Below are 24,924 nucleotides of genomic sequence, written 5' to 3'. Positions count from 1 at the left end.
AATTTTTTTTTTTCTGTAAAGCAAAGAATACTTCTTTAGGTCAATAGTCCCCTTCTAATGTTTCTGTTTTATACAGTATATTGTATACTGAGTTTTCCACAAATGGAACAGACCTTTAGCACTAAGACTACATCTACCGTGTAGTTGATTAGTAGCTTCATTCACAGCATTCAAGGAACTTTACAAATGTTTTGTAAATTAGTCATGCTATTTTTAGATCCCATTTTGCAAAACCTTTTGTGCAATTATACTGTGGAAAAAGCTAGAAAATTAATTTCAACCCAACTGGGGATCTATAACCAAGTTGAGGAGACAAGATACACACATGAGTTAAATGAGAAAAGAAAATATCCCTTGCTTTATGCAACAGATGTGCTTCTAAAAATCTCAGAAAGTCACTGAATTTAGAATTGGAAGGGATGCCTGAAGAGCATCTGATCTAAACTGCTAGACTTTGGCGGTGGGTGTTCGTCCTTCGTTTCTGAAGGGGACCAGCGGCATCATGGGCAAAGTCCTGACTTTCAAGGAAATTGGATTTAAGTGAGGCAGAGCTTCTCAAAGTCCTTAGCCACACTTTCTCTTCCTGGGTCATCCAAGTACAAGTGAGCTACCGGAGCTCAAAGAGATTAAGTTACCAGCCTGAGTAGTAGACAGTGGTGCCATAATTCAAACCCAGGTCCTTTGACTCTAAAGCTAGAGGTTATATTCAGTGGGGCATGCAAATTTAGCATTTATACTTCATACCATTTAATGTTGAATAATTACTTAAAGTATCTCACATGCGAAATGTGATCCAGTCCTGTATGAGATTCACACACACACACACACACACACACACACACACACACACACACAGAGTTTTAATTAATTAGCTAATTCACATGAACTAAGTAGAACTGTTGGTTATAACATATGTAACAGGCCTGAATCAATTAATAATTCTACCTGAAAGTGAATATAATTAATTTTATGATTAAATTCATGAATCTATCCATTATTGCATATTGCATATACAATATGTATAGTACATTTATGGATGAATATCCTTTTTAAAAACACTATTATCTAAATATTATCTAATATAATTTTTTCATAAAGCCAATCAGGAATAGGAACTGGACTTCTAATTTCTCAGGTATAAGGAACTCTCAGTCAAAGAAACTCCTTCTACCAAAGTAAGCTGACATCTTCTCTGCAATTTACAGTCCCAGAGAGTTAACTTCACTGAAAGATTAAGAAACTTGTCCAGGAACACAAAGCCAAGACTTGTCAGAGGCAGCACTCAAACCTAAATCTTTCTGGCTTCCAGCCAGTCCTCTCTCCATTACCCGGAGCTGTCCCAAATGAAACAATCACAGCTAACTAAATAAACAAGACATGGGGAAATCCAGATTTCTAAGACTAAAACTAGGTGTACCTAAATAAAATAACACCGAATTGAAGCATAGGCATGGGAACAGACTAGAAATGAGAGAGGAATAAATCTCAGAGATGAGGATTAGTCACAGAAAGTTTTATGAAAGAAAAAGACCTTAAGCAGATCCTTAAAACAAATAGAAGAGGTAGAATGATAGAGAGAATGGAGCATTTGATGCAGGAAAAAAAAAAAGTAGCGTAAGAGTATGGAAAAGAGCCAGATTCAAGTACTAGGTGCATGGACAGGAACAAGGAGGGTAAGATGGAGACAACTAACGAAGAGACTTGAATGACAAGCTGAGTTGGGTTTGACAAGCAATCAGTACCTCTGCTGGCTTATCGACAAGGAAGATAACACTAACACGTGTTTTTTTTTTTAATCTGTGTCATTTATTAGATGGCGAGGAGGAATATTTTGAGATATGGGTGAGGTTTGGGAGAGTAAGAGAAAAACATGGGGGAGATATAGAGAGACACGTAATTGAAAAACAATTAAGTTGATGGCCAAAGATAACCAAAAAAAATGTTAAAAATAAATAAACAACTAGATTCAAAAGCCCTAGTTTCCCAACTGTCTTTTACTCTAGCTTTACCATACTCCCTCTACTACATAATAAAGGCTTAGCAGAGACAATTCCCACTACCATGTTTGACCCCAGAGCTGGCTATATTTCAATGACAATGCTGTAGGGAATGGATTAGAGGGTGGAAGAGGACAGAAAGAATCAACGTGCTATATAACTGTCAAATGTTATTACAAGGGCAGTATCCAAACATCCACATCTCCGTATGGAAAAATCAGGAGTACAATTGGCAGAGATCACACACACCATAGCAGAGCACTAAAGAATCTTTGAAACCTGTCAGATTTCTATATTAAACCATCACCAGCTGCATTCTGCTTTTTATACTTAGCCTGTCTGTGCTAATGCTTATCAATGACTTCCTCCCTCCTGGGGGGGGGGGGGGGGTATTGTTCAGCTAGGTCCTGCCCTGCCTCAGAAACTCCTTAAACACAGCAGAGCCTAGGCAAAGCCTTTACTGTAGGGAAATGAATTTGGAGGCAGGAACCTCACCTGACTCCTAAAAGGCCTTTTCTGAAAGTCTGAAAAAAGGGTGAATTACTATCTTCAGGAGTCGTAAGAATAGTTTCAAAATAATTGCTCTTAGGAGGTGAGGTTTAAGGAAGAACAAAAGTGCACCACTCTGAAGAGACAGCCAAGATAACAGAAAAGTAAGTCCTAGAGCCCTAGTCAGGAAAGGCCTACATTTACATCCTAATTTTGCCACTTACTACATGGACTCGGTCTTTGCTTTCCAAATATTAAACATTCTTACTTGACCAATTTTTATGCATTATATGGGAGAACCGGAAAAGAAAAGAAAGTTCAAGGAAATGGTATTTGATTCAGCAAACCAACACCTATGTCCAACATACCACTTTCTCAAGAAGCCAGGAAAACAGAACAAGTGTTTAATGAGCACTTATGCTAATGTGGCTAACTTCTCTCAGCCTCAGTTTCTTCATCTATAAAAGAAGAGAGTTGGGCTAGGTGACATTTAATGTCTCTTCTACTTCTAATGCTTGATGAATTATAGATCTACCTGCTGGAACAGGAATCAAGAAACCTGAGGAGCAGCTGATCACCAAGCTGACTTCCATCCACTCATTTTTCTATTAAAGACCAAAATCAAGGATTCAGGTTAGAAAAATGAAGGAAAAGGACTCCAGAATGAGAGCTGGTGCTTCCTATCATCAAATATCCCTCTCATTGGTGCAGTGCAGAGAGCACTGGGCTTGAAAGACTCATCTTGAGTTTAAATTCAGCCTCAAACACTTAGCAGCCGTGTGACCCTAGACAAGTCACTTCACCCTGTTTGCTTCAGTTTCCTCATCTCTAAAATGAGCTGGAGAAGGAAATGGCAAGCCACTCCCGTATCTCTTCCAAGAAAACCCCAAACGGGGTCACAAAGAGTCAGGCACAACTGAGACAAGTCAACAACAGCCCCTCTAGAAGTTACCAAGTCAAGACAGCTTTAGAGTAAGAGATATAGGTAGATCTAAGCAAAACTGATAAAGCTAATCAATAGTCAATGGACTAAATTGATCACAGGGCGGTTTAGAGGCAAATGTTAAAAAAGAAAAATAAACTGGACTGAGAAGATCTGTGTTTAAGCCCACAACACACAAAATAACTGGCAGCAAGACATCATTTTCTATCTATCTCAATTTTCCAAAACACATGCCACTACACTCTCTAGAAGACTTTCAATGTTCAGGAACATTTCTCTAAGCTCTCCAAATAAGCAGTAGCCTGCCCCTCTTCCAGACAGAGCACCAACTGGGAGGCAAGACAACTGCCTATGAATGTCTGCTTTTTGATTCCAGACTTCCAACCCAAGTCATGCACACAAAAACTGGCACCATTTCCATCAAATGACAGATTTTATTTTCCGTAGAATATTCGGTTTCTGCTTTTGTTTAGTTCTACTATAAGCATGCAAAGGTTTAGGGGGTTTCATTTGCTTACTTTTAAAAAGAAACATACTGGGAGAAGCATCTTTATAATCTGGAAAGAAAGAAAAAGGAAAATGATTCACTGGCAACACAAATGCTTCTCAAGTGATTTTTTAAGTACTGGACCTGGTAAAAGAGTTTAGGATGGATGTTTCTTTAAAAAAAAAAAAACCTGAGAGATTTGGTGCAAGATGACAGAGTACTTGACTTTCATATAACTCCAGCCTAAAAACCTAAAAAAGAGAAAAATGTGTGCCAAACCTAGAGCAACTAAAGCCGAAACCCAAAGGATAAGACGATAGAAACAATACAAGATACCAGCCTCATGAAATCATATCTGAGAACTGTAATACTTTAAAAGCTCCCACTCTCAGTGTTCCCACCATGGCACAGAACACAGGCAGAACAAGAAACTTCATGGGCTTATGTTTCAGGGTCTGGAGGTAGGGGCCTCTCCCAATTCCCAAAGGCAGTAGTAATTCAGCCTGAACTCTTCCCCCAGTCCACCAAAAGCAGAAAACACTGATAATACAGATCCAAGAAAAGGAAAGGGGAGTGGGAAAAGGGACAGAAAGAAGATGCTGAGCTGGAAAAGATGCCCTAAAAACCTACCTGGGGTCAACGAGCTCGCGAGCTCTCTCTCTCTCTCTCTCTCTCTCTCTCTCTCTCTCTCTCTCTCTCTCTCTCTCTCTCTCTCCCTCTCTCTCCCTCTCTTTCCCTCTCTCTCCCTCTCTCTCCCTCTCTCTCCCCCTCTCTCCCCCTCTCTCCATGAAGTTTACTCTGGGAAAAGAACCAGTCATGCCCTGACACTTTCCAAATGCCCAGTATCAGGGTTCTTTGTAGGAGTAGAATGACAAAGCAGCAAAGAAGAAAGCGGTCAAAAATTAGGAGGTAATTTAGAGTCAAAGCTACTAGGATATAAGAAAAGAAAAAAAGGCAAAAAAACAAAGTCCACAAGAAAAATGGAGCCTAGCTCTCAAGCACAGAGACCAACAGGGGGACTCACAAAAAAAGATTTTAAAAAGGAGTAAGAATTCAAAGAGCACATTGAACAAAAAGATAAACCCCAAATTCACAATAGGAAAAGAAAAAAAAATTCTTCAGAGTCCCCAGAGATCCATGAAACACCAGAATTTGATTCAAAAGTCAAATAAAACTTTCAAAAGAAGATATCAGGGAACAGCTAGGTGGTGCAGTGGATAAAGCACCAGCCCTGAATTCAAGAGGACCTGAGTTCAAATCTGGCCTTAGACACTTGACACTTACTAGCTGTGTGAACTTGGGCAAGTCACTTAACCCTCACTGCCCGGAGGAGGAGGAGGAGGAGGAGGAAGAGGAGAAGAAGAAGAAGAAGAAGAAGAAGAAGAAGGAGGAGGAGGAGGAGGAGGAGGAGGAGGAGGAGGAGGAGGAGGAGGAGGAGGAGGAGAAGAAGAAGAAGGAGAAGAAGAAGAAGAAGAAGAAGAAGAAGAAGAAGAAGAAGAAGATATCAGCATGCAAATTAGGTTGGAACTCAAAGCTCCCAAAGCAGAATTAACAAAGACAAACAACAGAGTAAACAACTTAGAACACAAGCTAGAGAATGTTTTCAAAGCCTTAGAGTAACTAAACAAGAGAATGACAGATCTGAAATTCAAAAATACTCAAGGAGAAAAAAATTTACAAAAAAGGAGATCAGAATAGTTTTGAAAGGAGACATGAGACTTCTGGGTCACCTGATTAATAAGATGGTGGACTAGACATTTTCTTTGATACCCACAACCTCTCAAACCTCTACAAAACAAAAAGTGTGCCCTCAAAATAAATCAAATTCAGCTGTCTCCATGATCTAGGGCACCCAAGAATAGACAAGAATTTTTTTTTAATGTACTGATGCTCACTGACCCTGAGCTCACAAAGCAGCCCTCCCTCACTTCCTACACTACCAGGAATGAGGGCACAGTAACCGACCCAAGGACACCAAAAAGGCTTACAATAAAAACCCACCTGTGGCAGCCAGGTGGTATAGTGGATAGAGCACTGACCCTGGATTCAGGAGGACCTGAGTTCAAATCTGGCCTCAGACACTTGACACTTAGTAGCTGTGTGACCCTGGGCAAGTCACTTAACCTTCATTGCCCTGCAAAAAAAAAAACAAAAAAACCCACCCCTACAACTTGGTCCCCCTTGACTCTTTCCAGTGCCTGGAAACCCCAGCTCCAGATGCAGATCTTTGCTCTAGTTTCAACAGCCCCAGAAGCAAAAATCTGCCAGGGCCTGGAACCTGGAAGCACCAAAAGCTCTAAAATGCCAGTGAACTATGGACCAGAGAGTGGGACAAGTCAGAGGAACAAGACATCATGCACTGCAGGGGTAGGGAGGTGGGGAGGAAGCAGCACACTGTGCTGCACTCCACCAAGATTATGGAGAAAAGTACAAATGGGAGCAGTTCTGACCACCAAAAGTTGGACAGGGCAGAGACTTAGGCTGATAAACTGTACATTGCCCAGAAGAGAAAGAAGCTGAGATCCAGCCCCCAAGGAAAGAAACCACCATCAGAGGGGAGGGGGGAGTCAGAAAGTGAGTAATAGGGGAAATAAGGTGGGGGGGGTGGATTAAAAGCATCAAAAATTTCAGGAAAAATAAAACTCAAAGACCCAAACAGATCATAAAAAATAGAAAAAGACCCACATGTACAAAAATATTTATAGCAGCTCTTTTTGTGGTGGCAAAGAATTGGAAATTGAGCCCATCAACTGGGGAATGGCTAAAACAAGTTGTGGTATATGAATGTAATGGAATACTATTGTGCTGTAAGAAATAATGAGCAGGCAGATTTCAGAAAAACCTGAAAGACTTACCTGAAATGATGCTGAGTGAAATGAGCAGAACCAAGAGAACAACAGCAGTGTGTGATGATCTACTGTGAGAGACTTAGCTCTTCTCATACAATGAACCAAGACAATGCCAAAAGACTCATGATGGAAAAAGCTCTCCAACTCCAGAGAAGGAACTATGAAGTCTGAATGTAGAAGGAAGCATATTATTTTCACTTTTTTGTTTTTAAGCTTTTTTCTTCTTTCTTATGGGTTTTCCCCTTTGTTCTGATTCTTCTCTCACAATATGACGAAAGTGTAAATATGTTTGACATGATTGTAATATATTACCTGTATCAGATTGCTTATTGGCTTCAGGAGGGAGGAGGGGAGGGAAGAGAAGGGAGAAAAAAATTGGAACTCAAAATCTTACCAAAATTAATGTTGAAAACCATCTTTACATGTAATTAGAAAAAAGAAAATAAAATACTATTTTTTAAAAAAATCAAAGAACTTGAATAGAAGTAGATAAACAGGAAAAACAATAATGTGGCTTCCAGGTCTAAAAAACAAGCCCAAATATCTGAAAAATTGCTATAAAATAAAGAAAAATGAGCCAACATTTGATGAGACAGAGGATCCTGTGGAATTTGAGGAGAACATGGAACCACAACACACTGATTCTGAATGATTTAAAAGATAAATTATAAATATGAGAGCAGAATCTATAGCATACACAGCAAAAATGATGAGCAGAAGAGAAAAACTGGAATTTGCCATGGCAATTGCTCAAAAAGGAATGAGAGAACTATAGATTGGGAATGCGAATACACAAAAGTGAAGGGCAATTTAAAAGAAAAAAACAATAGCTGGGAAACATCTTTTACAGCCAGTATTTCTGATAAAGACCTTATATCTAAAATATATAGAGAACTGAATCAAATATGTAAGAATACAAATCGGGGGCAGCTAGGTGGCGAAGTAGATAGAGCACCAGCCCTGGAGTCAGGAGGACCTGAGTTCAAATTTGGCCTCGGACACTTGACACTTACTAGCTATGTGACCCAGGGTAAGTCACTTAACCCCAATTGCCTCACCCAAAAAGAAACAAACAAAAAAATACAAATCATTCCTCCATCGAAAAAAATTTAAAATTCTAAATATTACCCCAAAAAAAGAATATTGTAAAGTATCTTTTCACATAATTGGGAAAAATTTTTAAATAACATAAAAATACATTTAAAAATCAATATACAATATCAACACATAATAACAAAATACAAAAAGCAATAATAGAAATGGAAATCTCATTTCAAATAACTACAAAATGCAAAGTATCTAGGGATCAACCTCCCACAAAGTACAAAAAAACTTTTATAGATTCGATTACAAAGCACTCCTTAAAGAAATAAAGAACTTAAGTAGTTGGAAGAATATTCAGTGCTCGTAGCTAGGCTATGCCAATATAATTAAAAATGGCAATACTACCAAAAGTAATTTACACTTTTAATGCTATACAAATCAAATTACCAAGGGGATACTTTATAGAGGTTAATGAAATAATAACAAAATTCTATTTCAAACTACATTATGAAGCAGCAGTCCTCAAAACTGGTATTTGGTTAAAGGATAAATCAATGCAACAGACTAGAAAAGAATATTCAGAAACAAGAAAGCTCAATTACTCAGTGTTTGATAAAGTAGAAAATATAAATCACCTAAGGAAAAACTCCCTATTTGATGAAAATTTCTGGGAAATCTGGAAAGAATAAATTAGCTTTAGACCAACACCTTATACCACATCCCACAATATATTCTAAATGGGTATAGTATCTTAATATTAAAGATCATACTGTAAAAAACACTAGAAGATTAAAAAGATCATATATCTCCTGAAGCTATGGTTAGATGTATTCATAACCATACAAAAGATAGAGACAATTGCAAAAGATAAAATAGATAATTTTTGAGGATCTGAAACTGAAAATCTTCTGCACAGACAACATTAATAAATCTGTGATAAGAAAAGAAATGGTTGAATGGGGAAAATCTTTTGTAGTAAACTCAGATAAGGGTTTTGGTATGCAAGCTATGTAAACAATTAATAAGTATATATAAAACTGATAGCTATTTCCCAATAGATAAATTGTCAAAGGATATGAAGATTCATCAAAAGAACTGCAAAAGTATTCACAACTACATGAAAAAATACTTCTAAATACTAATAAGAGAAATGCAAATCAAAACAATTATGAGGTTTCACCTTACTCCCTACAAATTGTCAAAAATGACACCAAAATGGTGTAAATATTAGAGGAGTTATGGAAACACAGGCACACCAATACAGTGTTGGTGGAACTGTGAAATGGTACAACCATTTTGGAAAGTAATTTGGAATTATGCAAATAAAGTGACTAAAACTGTCTATACCTTTTGAACCAGAGACTCCATTACTGGGCTTATACCCTAAGGAAGCCACACATAAGAAAAAAGTCTCCATATACAGCAAAATATTTATAGCAGTACTTTTTGTGATAGTTAAGAATCGAACAAGGTAGATATCCATCAAGTGAGGAATGGCTAAACAAATTCTGGTACATGAATGTAATGGAATATTGCTGTATTGTAGGAAATTATATGTGATGAATATATAGAAGCATGAGAAGATCTATATGAATCGATGTAGAATGATGTTAAGCAGAACCAATAAAACAATATACACAGTAACTACAACAATCAAAACTGGAAAGAACAATGACACACCAAAAAATTAAAAGCAAATGTAACAAGGCTCAAATAGGTCTCCGATAAAGACATATGACAAAACACCCCCAAACCTACTCCTTTGCAGATATGAGAGATTCACAGATTTTACACATTTCATACGTTTTCAAACTTTTTCAATGAATTGACCAGTTGTACTGACTTTTTAATCTCTATAAAAAATGCCATCTGTCATATGAGAAATTTCTCTGGGAGGAGGAGGGTTACATGGGATACTATCATGAAGTAAGAAAGAGAAAGTATCAATAAAAACTTTTTAAAAAAAAAGAACACACGAATTCTCTACAAGCCAAAGTAAATGACCTTGAAGATAACATGTGCAAAGATAAATTAGAGGCTATAGTTCTCCCAGAAGAACATGATAAACTTTACAAACCTGGATACCATACTACAAGAAACATCCAGAATTTTTTAATATGGACAATAAACTACAGACTGAATAAAACCACAGATCATCACCAAAGAAAAACTTTATTCTTAAATCTCCAAGGCATACAATAGTAATATTTCAGAATTTCAATATCAAACAACAAAGTCGGCCAGCAGTGAGGAAAAAGGTCTTCAGCTATGAAATAACCTCGATTCAAATCACTCCGTATTACTCATAGTCAAGAAATCAAAGAAAATAACAGAACAGAATGGTCCAAAAAGCAGGGGAACTCAAGTGTGAACCCCAAATAACATTCTGCAAAGCCGAGTCTAATGATTAATGGGAAAAGAGAAATTTTCAGTAAGAGAAACATTTGTGAGATTTCTGGGAGACAAGCAAAGAGACAGAAAGAAGCAAAGGGAGTAAGAGAGGTGGGGGAGACATGAGTAGAACATTCAACTCAAACATACCAACAAGAAAACAAAAGAAGGGTAAATAAGTATAATTATCAAGGAAAAGATTAAGAAATAGAATTCTCATAGTAGACGATTTTTTAAGAAGAAAAACAGATTGAACAAGAGAGACCAAAAAAAAGAGAGAAAGAAAGAAAGAAGTAAGGGGCAAAACAAATCTAAGAGGCTGAAGATTTAACAGGATCTTAAGCAATCAGGAGACAGGAAAAAAACTGAACCAATATTCTCTGGACTTGGGCCACAACAGTGGGAAACACTTAAGCCAGGAGAGAGGAGGTAAAAGAAAGAGGGGAGCTGAAGATATAACTCCACCAAGGCCAGAGGTAGGCAGAAACGGGATAGTAATTTATTGTCTTAACTGTAGTAGGTGGTTTTAGTAGAATTATATAAAAACAATAGAGGCACAAGCCTGGGATAGGAAGATTGGAATGTGGATCTCTCCTTTGAAAAAGAAATTAAAAGATGCTATTAAAGAAAAAGCCCAAGGGAGTAGGAGTGGGGGAGGGAGAATGTATGACAGTAATGAGCCTTATAATGAATGGGTTTTGTCTAGGGTCAGAATTCTTAATCTGGAATCAAAAAAAAATTTGCTTCAAAATATCTGGTTTCTTTTGTAATTCTATGTATTTAATGTTATGCATTTAAAAACATTATTCTGAGAAGAGGTGCGTAGGCCTCACCAGTATGCTAAAGGAGTCCATGACTAAGGGACCAGAGGACCTCTTTTTCAGAGGAACATTAGTGCTTCCCAGGACAGCGCACCCTCCTGGGAGAAAGAATGGATAGACTGGGGACACAGAGGAGATCCTGGAACACAGACCTAGAGCTAAGATCTCCTTAACAGCAATACTACTGTACTATAAGAAATGATTACCTCAATGATCTTAGAAAGACATGGAAAGACTTGCACAAAATAACAGAGCAAAATGAGCAGAATCAAGACAACATTGTATACATTAAAAGTGATAATTGTTTTAATAATGACTTTGTGATTTAAACCATTAAAAAAAAGACCAACTTTGAGCTAATAAGTCATTTTTGACTATTATAAATATATAAAATAACTCTAAAAGACATATGAAGATGCTATCTGCATCAAGAGAAAGAGCTGATGGAGGGATGTACAAAATAGTTATAACACACACATATACATATATTCATATATATATATACATGCACATATATACATACACACATACATACACCTATTTGTGTATAATAGTAGCCATCTCTAGGATGAGGGATAGAAGGAAGGAAAAGAAAGGAAAAAAAGAAAGTTACATGATAACTTTATTATATATTTAAAAGGTACAATAAGTTGTACATAATAGATTTGCCGTTTCATGTGCAATCATCTTTTTATCTTATAATGCTATGGAAATGCTTTTGTTTTATTCCATAAATTATAAGTTAAATAAAAATGTGAAAAATAGAATAAAATTAATGATGATGGGGAAAGGGGGGAATTTTTAGCCACATACTTAGGGGGAAGAGAGTGAGGGAATGGATCAACACATTTTTTTTTTTTAACTGAGGCAATTGAGGTTAAGTGACTTGCCCAGGGTCACACAGCTAGTAAGTGTTAAGTGTCTGAGGCCAGCTTTGAACTCAGGTCCTCCTGACTCCAGGGCCGGTGCTCTATCCACTGTGCCACCTAGCTGCCCCCAACACATTTAAAAAAAAAAAAACAAATGAGATGTTACAAAGGTAATTATATTTACCTTAAAATATGATCTGAGTTTTCACCACTGTCCTATGAGATAATAGGTAATAATCATAGCTGGCCATTTATAACTGGAGACTCTAATATAGTGGTAGAGTTGAAAGAACACTGTATTCAGAGTGAGAGAACTTGGGTTTGAATTCTGGCTCTGCGGCTAGACAAGTCATTTTAACTCTCTCCGCCTCAGTTTCCTCATCTGTAAAATAAGATAATGAACTACATTTCTTAGTTCTTTTCCTATGATCTGTGTGACCTAGAGAGCAATTTTTAAGTAAAAACAACTGTGGAAAAAGCACTTCATTTAGAAATCAGGAGACCTGAGTTCCAATATCCATTTAAATATGTATTGTCTGTATAATCAGAGATAAGCCATAATATCTCTGAAACCTCAACGTTCTCTACCTATAAAATAAGGGTAATACTGATACTATATCTAGCACAGGGTTGTTGTAAGAACAGTGCTTTGTAAAACTGAAAGTATTTGGGACAGTGGATAAAGCACAAGCCTTGGATTCAGGAGGACCTGAGTTCAAATCCAGGCTCATATCCAGCTGTATGACCCTGGGCAAGTCACTTAACCCCCGTTGGCCTGCAATAAATAAACAAACAAACAAACAAACAAACAAATAAATAAATAAATAACTGAAAGTATTCTTTTAAAAAAACATGAATTTGGGGGCAGCTGGGTGGCACAGTAGATAAAGCACTGGCCTCAGATTCAGGAGGACCTGAGTTCAAATCCAGCCTCAGACACTTGACACTTAACTAGCTGTGTGACCCTGGGCAAGTCACTTAACCCTCATTGCCCTGCAAAAAGACACAAAACATGAATTTCAGAATTCCATGTACCAGGTGGATGCTAACCACCATACCACATTTCCTTTCCCCCATTTTCAACTCTAAGGAATACGAAAGCCAAATGATTCTCTGAAAATTCTGCTACTTCCACTTGGCAAACATTGATTTTTCTCTTGTGCTTTGAAAAGAGCTGAAATTAATTTTCATTCATATAGAGTAAAGAACCTTTGTTTTGTCAGTATCATTGCCTGAGGTCAACTCTGCCATGGGAATAGGGTCTATGAACAGCTGATGAGCCAGGAGAGGAAGTACAAGACGGTGTTTATATAAGGCTAAGATAAATACCAGCTTTTGTTTTTTGTCTTTAGTTTTCTTCATGATCAAGAAAATCAAATACAAAAGAAAAGCCAAAAACTTAAGTTTGAATCCAAAGTCTGTTTTCATCAGCTGCCAACACTTTTTAGAAAATGAAAATGCCAGCTCCTTCCCAGTCTTTTGATTTCTGTTTTCCACCTCTCCATAAGACAGTTTTCTTATTTTTTTCTTCTTTATATATTTAAAGGGTACCAGTACTGATAGAAGGGGGGAAATGAAATCAATGTATAATCAAAATCAAATGCCGCTCAATACCTTAGCAGCAATTTCAGAAAATTAAGTCCTTTAAAATCTTTAATGCCCAAAACTCATATCTTGGCCCTGTTTGCTACTCAACCTTTTTTCAAAGTTCATTTCCCCCACATTACCATTTATAATTCAAGTCACAGGTCAGTGAACATCATTCTAGTCTACCCCAAATCACATTACCATTAATGTCTTTAGAACTCACTATGTGCCTTGCACACAGTAGACACTTAATAATTAAATGAATTAAATATTGTGGAGTTGATGCAAACATTGGCCTGATCCATTAAGTGCTAATGCACTTAGCAGCAAGACCATTTGATGCCTGCTGTGTCTTCAATAGAGTTGCCCGGGCATCTTGCTGCCTGGGCCTCCAACCAATAACTCCTAAATGAAATGATGACTTAATCAACATACTGTTTTCTGGTGTCACCCCATAGTAAAAGTAGTGCCTTTCAAAAAAGCACTAAAGCTCAAAACTTAGCCTTTAACATTTTGGATTGAAATATGCATTTAAGAAAAATACTGTTTAAGTAAATTTGTCTATTTTACTTTTTATTGTTACCTCTGTCTCTTATATAGCTAAAATTTTCCTTAGCCATAGTTGTACAAAGTACCTCTATCCATTCTCCTCTAATGTTTTTATGATATGATTATGATTAGATCATAGATCCATTTGGAACATATTGTGGAATAAGATATAAAGTATTAACCTGAACTTAATTTAAGCCAAACTGCCTTCCAGTTCTCCCAGAAGTCTTTGTTGAAAAAGGAGTTCTTATTCCAATAATTTGCGTTCTTATGTTTACACAACACTAAGGCAACTTTGTTCAATTGCTTCTTGAGTCTTGCTTGGCTAATCCATTCCCCACTGGTCAATTTCTTTTTTTTTTTTTTCATCAGTATCAAGTAGAAGCATCATGGCACCATGGATAGAGATCTAGCTGGGCTTCCTATTCAGAAAGACCTGAGTCTCACACTGTCAGTGTGACCTTGGGGAAGTTAATCTCTTTCTGTGCCAGTGTCTCCAAATTTTTTGATCGTGTGCTCCGATCAGTATTTTTTCCTAAGGGTTATGTTTTTTTCCGAAGAGTACCTCCATTGCTGGTGCTGTGGGTGTCTGGGTAGGGTTGGTTAATAACTGCCCAGACAGACCTGCCCCTGACTTACAAGGAAGAGGTATAGAGGAGGATTATGGTCTGCAATGAGTAAAGGATAACTGTGGTTGTGTGGGACAATGGACATAAAAGCTACCATCAGGTAGGCTGATCATACACTACTTGGGATCTTACCACTACCTCCCCACACTTTGGAGACAACCACCAAAGAAACTCTCTAAGGCTATAAACAAGAAGTGCTGGTAACACTGGGAGAATGTTATTTCCTATTATTAGTACAGGGCTCCCTATACTAATGAAGTCACAGATGAGTCTAAAAACATTGTTTTGATAAGTATTAATTGAGTTTTAGTAATTCGAGACCTACTTCATTCCTACTTTTTGTCATTATTTTCCTTAAGATTCCTGATCTTTTGTTCCTCCAAATTAATGTTATTATTTTCCCTAGTTTGAAAAGTACCCTATTTAAAGTAGTTTGGTAGCTATGGTGCTAAATCTGTATCAATGCAGCTATACTAAAAAGAGAAGCTGTGGCTTGGGAAAAATCTTCACAGCAAATCTCTGATAAAGGTCTGATATCCAAGACATATAAGAAGCCTATTATAAATATGTAAGAAGATCCATAAACGGGGCAGCTAGGTGGCGCAGTAAATAGAGCACCAGGATTCCGGAGGACCTGAGTTCAAATCTGACCTCAGACACTTAACACTTACTAGCTGTGTGACCCTGGGAAAGTCACTTAACCCTCATTGCCTCACCAAAAAAAAAAAAAAAAAAGAAAATAGAAAATATTCAAAGAAGATCCATAAACAAGGTGTTAGATGTTAGAGCATTGGAACAGGAAGTTTTCAAAAAGGAAAGAATAGCAAGCCAACCATAAAGAAGAACTCTCTGAAGCACTATTAAGAGAAATGCAAATTTACACAATTGTGAGGCTTCCCCCTAAAAGTGATAATCAGCAAAAGTGGAGTACAATTGATGCATTATTGGGAGAGCTATGAATTTATCCAGTCACTTTAGAAAATAATAAGATATCTACATAATATTTTACATACATTTTTCCCATTTGATCAGCAAAATAATCCTAGAACTTAGGTTTTGTTAGCAACTTCATTTTATAGAAATAAGAAATAAGACTCACAGAGCTTAAATGACTTGATAAAAATAAGCTAGTATCCAAGGTACCAACCCAGGTCTTCTTGACTCCCAAATTCAGTGTTTTCTCTATTATGCCTTGCTGCCTTGATAAACAACAGTGAATTATGATAGAAAAGTTGTACCCTCTGACCCCAGCCATACCACTTTTCTGGGTATATAACTCCAAATAGTCAAAGACACTGGGAAAGGTCCCAAACTTTCAAAAAAATAAAAATACTTATAGCAGTATTCTTTGTGGAAGCAAAGAGGATACCTATCAATTGGGAATGGACAAACAGTGGTATATGAATGGAGTGAAATCTATTGCACAATAAAGAAAAGACAAATATGAAAAATTCATAGAAACTTGGAAGGTCTATATGGATTGATCCATGAACAGTAAGCTGAGCCAGAATAAGTCATACCATGATCAAAACAAGGTTTGTTTTAAAAAAAAAAAAAGGTAAAAAACATCAGAATTACGACCTTTGTAGTGAACAATCTTCACGTCAGAGGACTGATGCCTCCCTCTTTCCATCAGAGAGATAGTGGACTATGGCTATGAAATGAGGCGCATATAGTTGGCCAGACATGGCCAATAAAGTTGCTTTTCTCTGATGTACTTCTTTGTAAAAAGGGAAAATTCTACAAGGGGAAGAGGTAGTACAATAAGACATTTTAAAGTACTTTAGCATAGTAAATGGACAAAATTATTAACACAGTCAAAAGACCATCCCATAGTCATTTTTCGTCCTTACTCCCCTTACCCATCAGACACAGTACCCTTGGTTATTGAATCAAGAACAAACAATAATATAGTAATGTGCTCACAGATCATATATGGTAGCAGAGCCTGAAAACATGGGAATTTACACTCAATTCCTACTTAATTTTAACTGAAATAAAAGAAAAACTATATAGCAGCAAATATAGCAGGGAATGGGTCTATTTCAATAGTTTGGGGGGGCGGAATGTTTGGTTGGTTTGGGTTTTTTGTTTGTTTTTTAAGAAAGGCTTTTTCTCAGTCAACAAAACTCCATGAGAGAATTCACAGGATGAAAATCTTCCCCACGAGGAGTTACAGTACATCTCTTTGTACCTTCTCAATAGTTACAGCCAGCAATGTCATTCCCTGCCCTACTTTGCAGAATTTTTTATTATAACAGATATAAACACTATGTATCTAGACAGACATATCATTTTTATAAAAATCAAAAAGACATGAAAAAGAAAATGAAGACAATAGCTCTTTCGCAAACCAGTGTCAAAGGATGGCATCTTGTCATAAGAATAAGTGACATGAAAGTGAAAACAGTTTGATTATTATGGACTCCCAGATAGTTGCCATTTATAAGGATGCCAAGAACTATAAAAAAAAAAATTATGGTCTTTTTTTTAAGTATTTGCAATGTAATACAGATGACAGGGGGAAAGGGAATGATAATGCATACAATGATAATGCTTACTGTAATTATCTTACAACACTGAAGTTAAAAGTTTTAATTTGATAATTGTAGAAAGAGGGGCAGCTAGGTAGGGCAGTGGATAGAGCACCGGCCCTGGAGTCAGGAGAACCCAAGTTCAAATACAGCCTCAGACACTTAACACTTACTAGCTGTGTGACCCTGGGCAAGTCACTTAACTCCAATTGCCTCACTAAAAAAATTAAAATAAATAAAATTTTAAAAACAGAATAAATGTAGAAAGACTGCCCCCAAGTAGTCAGTTAGTTCGTTAGTTAGTTAACCCTGGCTTTCACCCTAGGACCAGCCCATCTTTTCCAATCATACAACTCTTTGATGATTGTACTTGAGTTCTTTTCCATAGATCTTCATCATTCATAGATGTTGCTATTTCCACATACTCAGCTCACACACCTCTCTGTTGCCCTCTGAGTGACATGTATTATTAATTCCTCAGAGACCGAAGTGTTCCATGACTCAATAGACATATAACAATTCTGAGTACTAAGCAACTTTAGAAAGCTACTATGATTTCATGTCTTATCTAAGGCTGCCAGCTGAAAAAAAACCAACCCTAGTTAACAGTGTATGTCTCTCCTAATAAACATCTGGCATAAAAATACGGTTAATACATGGCCTTATTTCCCCCATTTTATCATCTTATGAACTGGCCTAAGGTTTGAGGGTTGGGTTTTCTTTTTTATCCTTTTAATCTTTCAAAAGGAAGAGAGTAGGAATGAAAAGTCTTGGGCTTCATGTTTGATTCTCCTGAAAAGTAGAACAAGGTGTGAAGAGGGGTCATGGAATCCCTATCTTCAGAATTCTTTAAAAGTAACATATGGATACTCTTTAGGTTCAAATGATTCTACATGAAGAATGATTTCATCAAGCCCTGGGATGGTGGGAGCTGAAGCAAGTCACATACTTCTCAGAGGATTTTGCACCCTCAGACAAACACACAATGATCCTACATCATCTGTGAACTCTCCACTTAAGGACTTTTCAGTTTGGGTTTCTCCAGGCCTCTCTAGTACAGCTACATTTCCAAACACTTAGGAAACCGAAGTCATGAAGTTGACTTAGAGATCAACTCATCCAACCACCCCATTTCACAAGTGTGAAAACTGAGGCCTAAAGAGCCTTAAACAACTTTTCCAAGGATTAGGTAGGGCTATATTAGAGACTGCCTTTGTCACACTCATATTACTTAATTTCAGTTCAGAAGATAGATTATTTAGGTATACTTACTGCACAAGCTAATAAACTCAAAGAATTTTTGAACCAGAGGGTCAGCCAGGTGGTGCAGTGGATAAAGCACCAGCCCTAGATTCAGGAGGACCTGAGTTCAAATCTGGCCTCAGACACTTAACACTTACTAGCTGTGTGACCCTGGGCAAGTCACTTGACCCTCATTGCCCCTTAAATAATTAAAACAATGAATTTTCGAACCAGAAAGGACCTTTGAGGCCAACTAGCTCAATTCTCTTATTTTGCAAGGGAGGAAATTGAGGCCCACTGAGGTTAAGTGACAACCCCAATCTTCTCTGAGCAGGATCTCAGTAGAAAAGAAACTGTGTCCAAAAATCTAGCATGAACAGAGCAGGTGGTAACACCAAATGGACACTCAACCACTCACTCTTGCTCATAGAGACACCATGTAAATAAAACCTTTTTTTCTCTCTCTCTTCTGGTAACAGACAAACAAAAGAGGAGCTTTAAAGTCTAGCAAGGGCCCTGGTTGTTCTTAATTACATGCATATAATTCCTAATTCAATTGAAGTACATCCTTTCCTTTCCCTTAATTGCTAAAAAACAAGGTGTCCATCACATAGCATCCCTATGTATGCTCCCCATACATCTGAAGTAGGGTTGAGAGAAGGGATTAGAGGAGAAACAAACTGAAACAAAGCTAGAAGATGCCTCCTCAGCTGGTTTGGGCAGGAATGGGTTCTGGTAATTTAGAATTCTTCATGATGAAAAGGGGAGAGGGAAAAATCCTGTGCCACCAAGTGTTCCTCTAGAATTCACCCGGCCATTTAAAAAAAAAGAAAAAAGCACGCAGCCTAGGGTTATTTATAGCCAGGAGAGTTCAAAAATTAGTCCATAATTGCTTCAAGAAAAGGTGAGGATGAAAAACTCTTTCCAATCAATTCCTCTTCATCATTGGAGAATTTCAGTTCCCAGCTGGACAGCCTATCATAGGTACAATACGCCTTGGGTAATGGGGGTGGGGAGTTTTAGCTATTCAGAAGCACTTCGGGGTGGGAGAGGAGGTGGGGAAGAAAGGGTGGGAGGATGAGGGAGGAGGTGATTCAAGCCCCCACCATCACCCTGAGGTCTGAGATTTTCTCCAGGGTGTTTCTGCCAGAAACAGCACAGAACCCAGGGGGCTTCAAGATAACAAATTTAAGGCCTCAGATACTGTCAGGTTCTCAGTTTGTGTGGGATTCGAGATCTTGTCAAAAGTAAGGTACTCTACCAGCCTAGAACACAGATTTAATATACTTTGTAGGGCAGTTTAGCGCTAGAAAGGAGAGGGTGGGTACTGTAAGGGAGGAGTTCTCTCCTTTTAGGGGTAAACCAGTTTTTTTCTAGGGAAGGTCTATATGTGGGAGGGGGTGTAAAAAGGAAAAGCTAAAGGGGGGGGGGTGAGGGGAGGGAGAAGTTACACACCTCCTGCACTAGCCAAGGGCGTATTCCCCAGTTTCCAGGGCTCGCAGCAGTTCCCCATCCTTCCCCCTCTCTCCCCTTCCCCCATTCCCTCCTCTTTTCCCCTCCCCTGTAAAAGCATACCAGATTTAAGCCCCCTCGCTGGGTTTTCCACCTGGATGAAAAGACTGATCCATTTACTTGGTGGAGGACACAGGCTTCGACTTCTCAGTTCCCAAATCGCTACTGGGTTAGAAGCATATTAGGGGTAAGGGAGAGGGGGAGGAAGAAAAGGGGGAAGCGATTGATCCCGATTAAAGCAGGTTCGGCCCTACGTAGGAAATCGGTTTCCCACCAATCCGCTCCGATTCAGCCGAGTCTGCGCTACTGCTGAAATTGACAAAACGTGGTGCGGGGGAAGACTCTCCTTGGAGCCGGGGGCTGTCTCCTCTCCACGTCCTTGCGCTAGGCAAAGGGGGCTCGGGGAAGAGGGGGTCACATAGTCCAAAGGAAAAGATATGTATATATATATATGATGGCAGGGCATATCCGAGGAGGTGGAGAAGCAAAAAGTTCGTATAAAGGGCAGGGCTTTTGTTAAAAATGGTATCTACTTATATTTCCCCCCAAAAAAGTCACCCCCCCATCAAAATGTAATGTCTTGAAGCCTCTCATCCTCCCGAGAGCCCCCACTTAAGCCTGAAAATAAAAGATCCTGGAGGCAAGAGGGATTCGAATTCTGAAAGCGAAACTGCAAGAAGTTTGGGGATGCTCTTTCCTGTTTCCCTGGGAACACCCCCCCATCTTTCCCCTGAGGTTTCAGTGTCACCTGTGGCCTCCCCAACCGCAAAAAGGCAAGTCCTGGTGTCCTCGGACAGATAGTGGGAGGGGGGAGGGCAAAGTGGGGGATCGGGGGGTTGGCAAGTTCTTCGACTCGTAAAGATCCCCGTTTCCACGTCATTTAATCCATTTATTGGCACCCGTTGGTTAGTAACCTTGCCAGTCAAAGAAACAGCTGAGCTGGCTCTTAGGGTAGCTTAGTTAAAGAGGCGGTGGGTCTGGCCCGACTTCTTAACAACCAACCTCTTGGTTTTCTTTCTCCCTAAAGAAAGAAAAGTACACACACACACACACACACACACACACACACACACGTATCCTGAGGAGTTTGATAAACACACGCACGAATGCATTTTCACCTCCACTGTACAACCACGATGCAAAAAAAAAAAAACTGCAGGTTTCGTGGAGTTGGAGTTAATGCTTTGCTTGTCATAAGCGACGTCAGGAGGAGGGGAGGTGTTCCCGGCTGAAACTGCAGTTTACGAGCAAAGAGCCATTTTAGGCTGGTTTCCTACTTTACCAAAGCCTCTTCTGTTTCCCACAGGCAATCTGGAAGAAGGGGCGGAGAGAAGGGGGGAAAGATGGGACGGGGAAGGAGCTAGGGCTGCTTTCCCCGTTATCAAAACTCTTTATTTTAGGCTTTTCTCAACTCCCAGCCACTGCAATCCCGATGGGGCTGAAATTACGCTCCTTCCCTCTTTGCTAGCCCGTCCCTCCTCCTCCTCCTCCTCCTCCTCCCCCTCCACTGCCTCCGCCGCCGCCGCCACCACCACCTCTGCAACATACACATTACACACGCACGCTCACAGTCCCCACTTCTCCCTCCCCCCACCCCCTCCCAAAAGACCCCCGGAACCAAATGAATTGCAAAGACCTTTTACACAATGTAAGCATCCGTTTAAAAGGGAGAAAGAATAGACTGTATCGATCCCTCCTCCACGCCACTAAAAATACCCAAAGACCAGATTATTGCTTCTACTCCCAACCCTACCCGAAATATCTCTATATTTTTTAAAAACCTAATTTAAAAAAATTAAAAATTAAATGCACTAACTTTCACTTCTGCACGACGGTGCGCCCGGCTCCGCTCTGGTTAAGTTTGCAGACACTGCGGAAGGCAGAGCCTCACTGGTCTACGCCCCCCTCCCTCTTCTTTCCGCTCTCCCTCCCCCTACCCTACGCTAAAGCGCTAACCTTGCCCCTACTCCCTCGGGGAAGGATTTCTCCCGCTACTACACTAAGCAATCGCAGCCCAGTTGTGGCTGCATCGTGACTCTTGGCGACCCCTGTCGGTGTGGCAGGAAGGATCAGAGGCTCATAGATTTAGAGCTGGAAGGGACCTAAGCCCAGCACAGTCATTTTACATAGGTGGAAACTGAGGCACGGAGAGGGTGGGTGACTTGCCCAAAGTCACACACTTATGGTCTGAGGGACCCATCCAAAGCTTCTTCAACAGAAGAAATCATTAGGATATTTCAGCTTTAGGGTTTCCTCCTCCCCATAATTTGGGTTTGTTTCTATAGTTGTACTTTCTCTGGTTCTCAACTCTAAAGTATGGCCCTCAAATTTGGGACTCCTCTTCTAGTACCTTCCCTGGGGTGACTGAGCAACCCCCATGGGGTGTATATCCTGCGCTTCTGAATGAATGTTCTAGCTTTTATCCACCCCAGAGACACTAAGCCTGAAATTTCACCCCCTTGCTCATCCCTCCCCATCCCCACTGATTCCTGGATTACACCTTTCCAATGCCAAGCACTCTACCTACAAGAGTAACCCATTTTCCCATGTAAACCTTTCTCCCAGTACATCTCCTGACTTTCAGAAAGCGCATCTCCAAGAAGTAATCAGGAATAAACTCCTTGCCCAGCATCTTCGGCTCTGCTTTTAAGGTCCTGTCATCCTCTGATGCTCTATACTCAACGTTACTCTCCTCTCCACCCCGCAGCCCCCCCCCAACCCCCCTCCACACACAGAGAAAAGAAAGAGCAGTCCAATTCTTAGCACAGCATGCCTCCTTGCACCGGGAAGAAGGGGGAGAAAAGCCACCAGCGTCTCCAACCACAACTGCATCAGACACCGGACAATTAGCCTTTTTTAATAGGGACCTCCTTGCTCCACCTACTGAGAGAGCCTTTGACAGCGAAAAGACTACAACATAAACACCGAGAGGGGGAGGAAGTGGGGACGAAGTTATCTCATGTACATCTAAAATAAATTATTACATCCATCATCATGTATTTTTACACCCTGAATGAGAAGAGGGAACTTCACTGTCTTCTCCCCCTCCCTTCCTTTCCTGTAATGGACTTTACACACCGAGAATTTTACCGCGGAAAAAACTAGGACAGGTTCGCCCCTATCTTGCTTTCCCATTTAATTCGCTAAAACACCTCCCAGGGTAACCAAAGAGAATAGAACCTAAGGGGTGGTATCTCCTGTTGGGTTTTTTCCCACCTCAAAATCTTTATTTTCAGTTTTTAAAAGACACCTTAGCCCGCCATGTTGAAACTGACACGATTTATAAATATTCATTTACCGCAGTTGTAGAGCTTCGGAGAAAACACGTAAGGATCAGGCTCTAGATATCTGTCCAACATCTCGTGCACCTACACACACACACACACACACACACACACACACACACACACACCCTCCTCCCTCCACTGCTCACCCCCTTTGGTCGCCCCTTATCAAAATAAATAAATAAAACAGTTCGTGCAGGGGTTTTTGCTTGGGGGGAGGGGGGGAACACCAAGAAAAACAAGAGAATAAACTCTACACTACAGAGAGATCAAGTCTAGTCAATTCGAAAAAAAGTCACATGAACAGGAAAGCCCCAAATGACAGGATATTACTTAAAAAAAAAATAGAAGAAAAAAGCAGAGCCCATCCATTCCAAAGCACCCTCCAGAACTAGTGGTAATTTCATTTTAGCTACATATGCAAATCCTCCCCAACACTACTTCCAAAAAATAGATATATGGATATCTATACATACATCTATAAATTCACTAGCTCTTCTCCCAACCATCGTTGCCCCCACCTTACCCTGCAGTTGTTCCCAAACCCCCCCCCAAAAGGGGAGCCTTGGAAGAAGCAAGAGGATAGGGGTGCCAGTGCAAAATGAAGGGCATTCACCAATAAAGATGTAAAGGAGCCAGTGGGTACGAGGGTGAGGAAGACTCACTTTACAAAACCAGACAAAACACTTTGCAACTAGGGTGCTTCGATCTCCTGCACACTCACCCTCGCTTTTCAGAGATGGGCAAAAGGAAACAAAATTTTTTTTAATTTAAAAAACCATTGCAAACAGGCAATCAGGGAGAGTTTGGGAGTTTGAGGTTGGGGTGGTTTCCTTCCATGCATAGCCTTTGCCCCTTGCCCAAAAGCTCTCCTCCCTCCCCCCAACGCAGCCTTTTTTTTTTCTTAAACTGAAAAAAAAAAATCTGCTAATCTGCGCGCTCAACCTGCCAGCCAGAGATTTCCTTAAACATACTAAGTGTGGGACGCCTGGAGAAGCAGCGCCGGGAGCGACGTCTTACCTGGATGAAGTTTTTTTTTTTTCTCAGTCTCTAAAAGGGCAAAGCCCCCCTCAGCTCAGTTGTGAAAAGGCGATCTGCGTGTGTCTTTCTCTCCCTCTCCCCCTCTCCCTCTCTCTCTCTCTCTAGCTCTCCCTCTCTCTCTCTCTCCTCTCTCTCTCTCTCTCTCTCCTTCCCTTTGCTCGCTCGCGCTCTCTCTCCTCTCCCTCCCGCTCTCTCACTACAGACTCATTCCAATATGGCATCCTCCCTCTGCGCATGCCCGACACTCTTTTTTAAGATGATTTTTTTTTTTGCATTCAATTCCTTCAATGACCTTTTCCAGCGGTTGCAAAATTTCTTAAATTAACTGGCCTGCGTTAACAATATAAGCTCCCTTTCCCTCCACCCGCCCACTAGTCCGAACCAGTCCTTTCCGCCCTCCCCCCAAGCCCCCGCTCCCACCCCACCCCAGCTCCCCCTTCCTCCTTTTCTTTAGGTCCTCTTCATAGACTAGCAACTGAAAGTTTAAATCGCCAGCGGTGAAACTGACAAGTACAAAAATGTGACTGGATTGTTTTGTGTTTTGTCTGTTGGCTGCTTCCTTCGCTCTCCTAGTAATTTCTTTCTTTAAAAAAATTAATCCAAGTGTACAAGCTTGCAGGTTCTTCGAAAGTTTGGGGGGGGTGTTGTTTTTCTGT

The 24,924-nt window shown here is 39.7% G+C and overlaps 1 protein-coding gene across 3 annotated transcripts in view; it reads right to left on the bottom strand.

Annotated features, from left to right (window-relative positions):
* Window positions 1–24,372, bottom strand: part of SFMBT2 (Scm like with four mbt domains 2) — a 317,891-nt gene extending 293,519 nt beyond the window's left edge. The window contains exon 1 of one of the 3 annotated variants that reach the window (XM_043967955.1): window positions 24,248–24,372. The gene's annotated coding sequence lies outside the window, so the exon portion shown is untranslated. Of the gene's footprint in view, window positions 1–20,006; window positions 20,131–21,759; window positions 21,864–24,247 lie in introns of those variants that run through there. The other 2 variants (XM_043967957.1, XM_043967958.1) reach the window with 2 other exon arrangements.
* Between the last annotated feature and the right edge of the window lie 552 nt (window positions 24,373–24,924).

The sequence above is a fragment of the Dromiciops gliroides genome, chromosome 5 (assembly GCF_019393635.1).
Source record: "Dromiciops gliroides isolate mDroGli1 chromosome 5, mDroGli1.pri, whole genome shotgun sequence".
NCBI lineage: Eukaryota > Metazoa > Chordata > Mammalia > Microbiotheria > Microbiotheriidae > Dromiciops > Dromiciops gliroides.
This window is presented reverse-complemented; position numbering and strand designations above follow the sequence as displayed.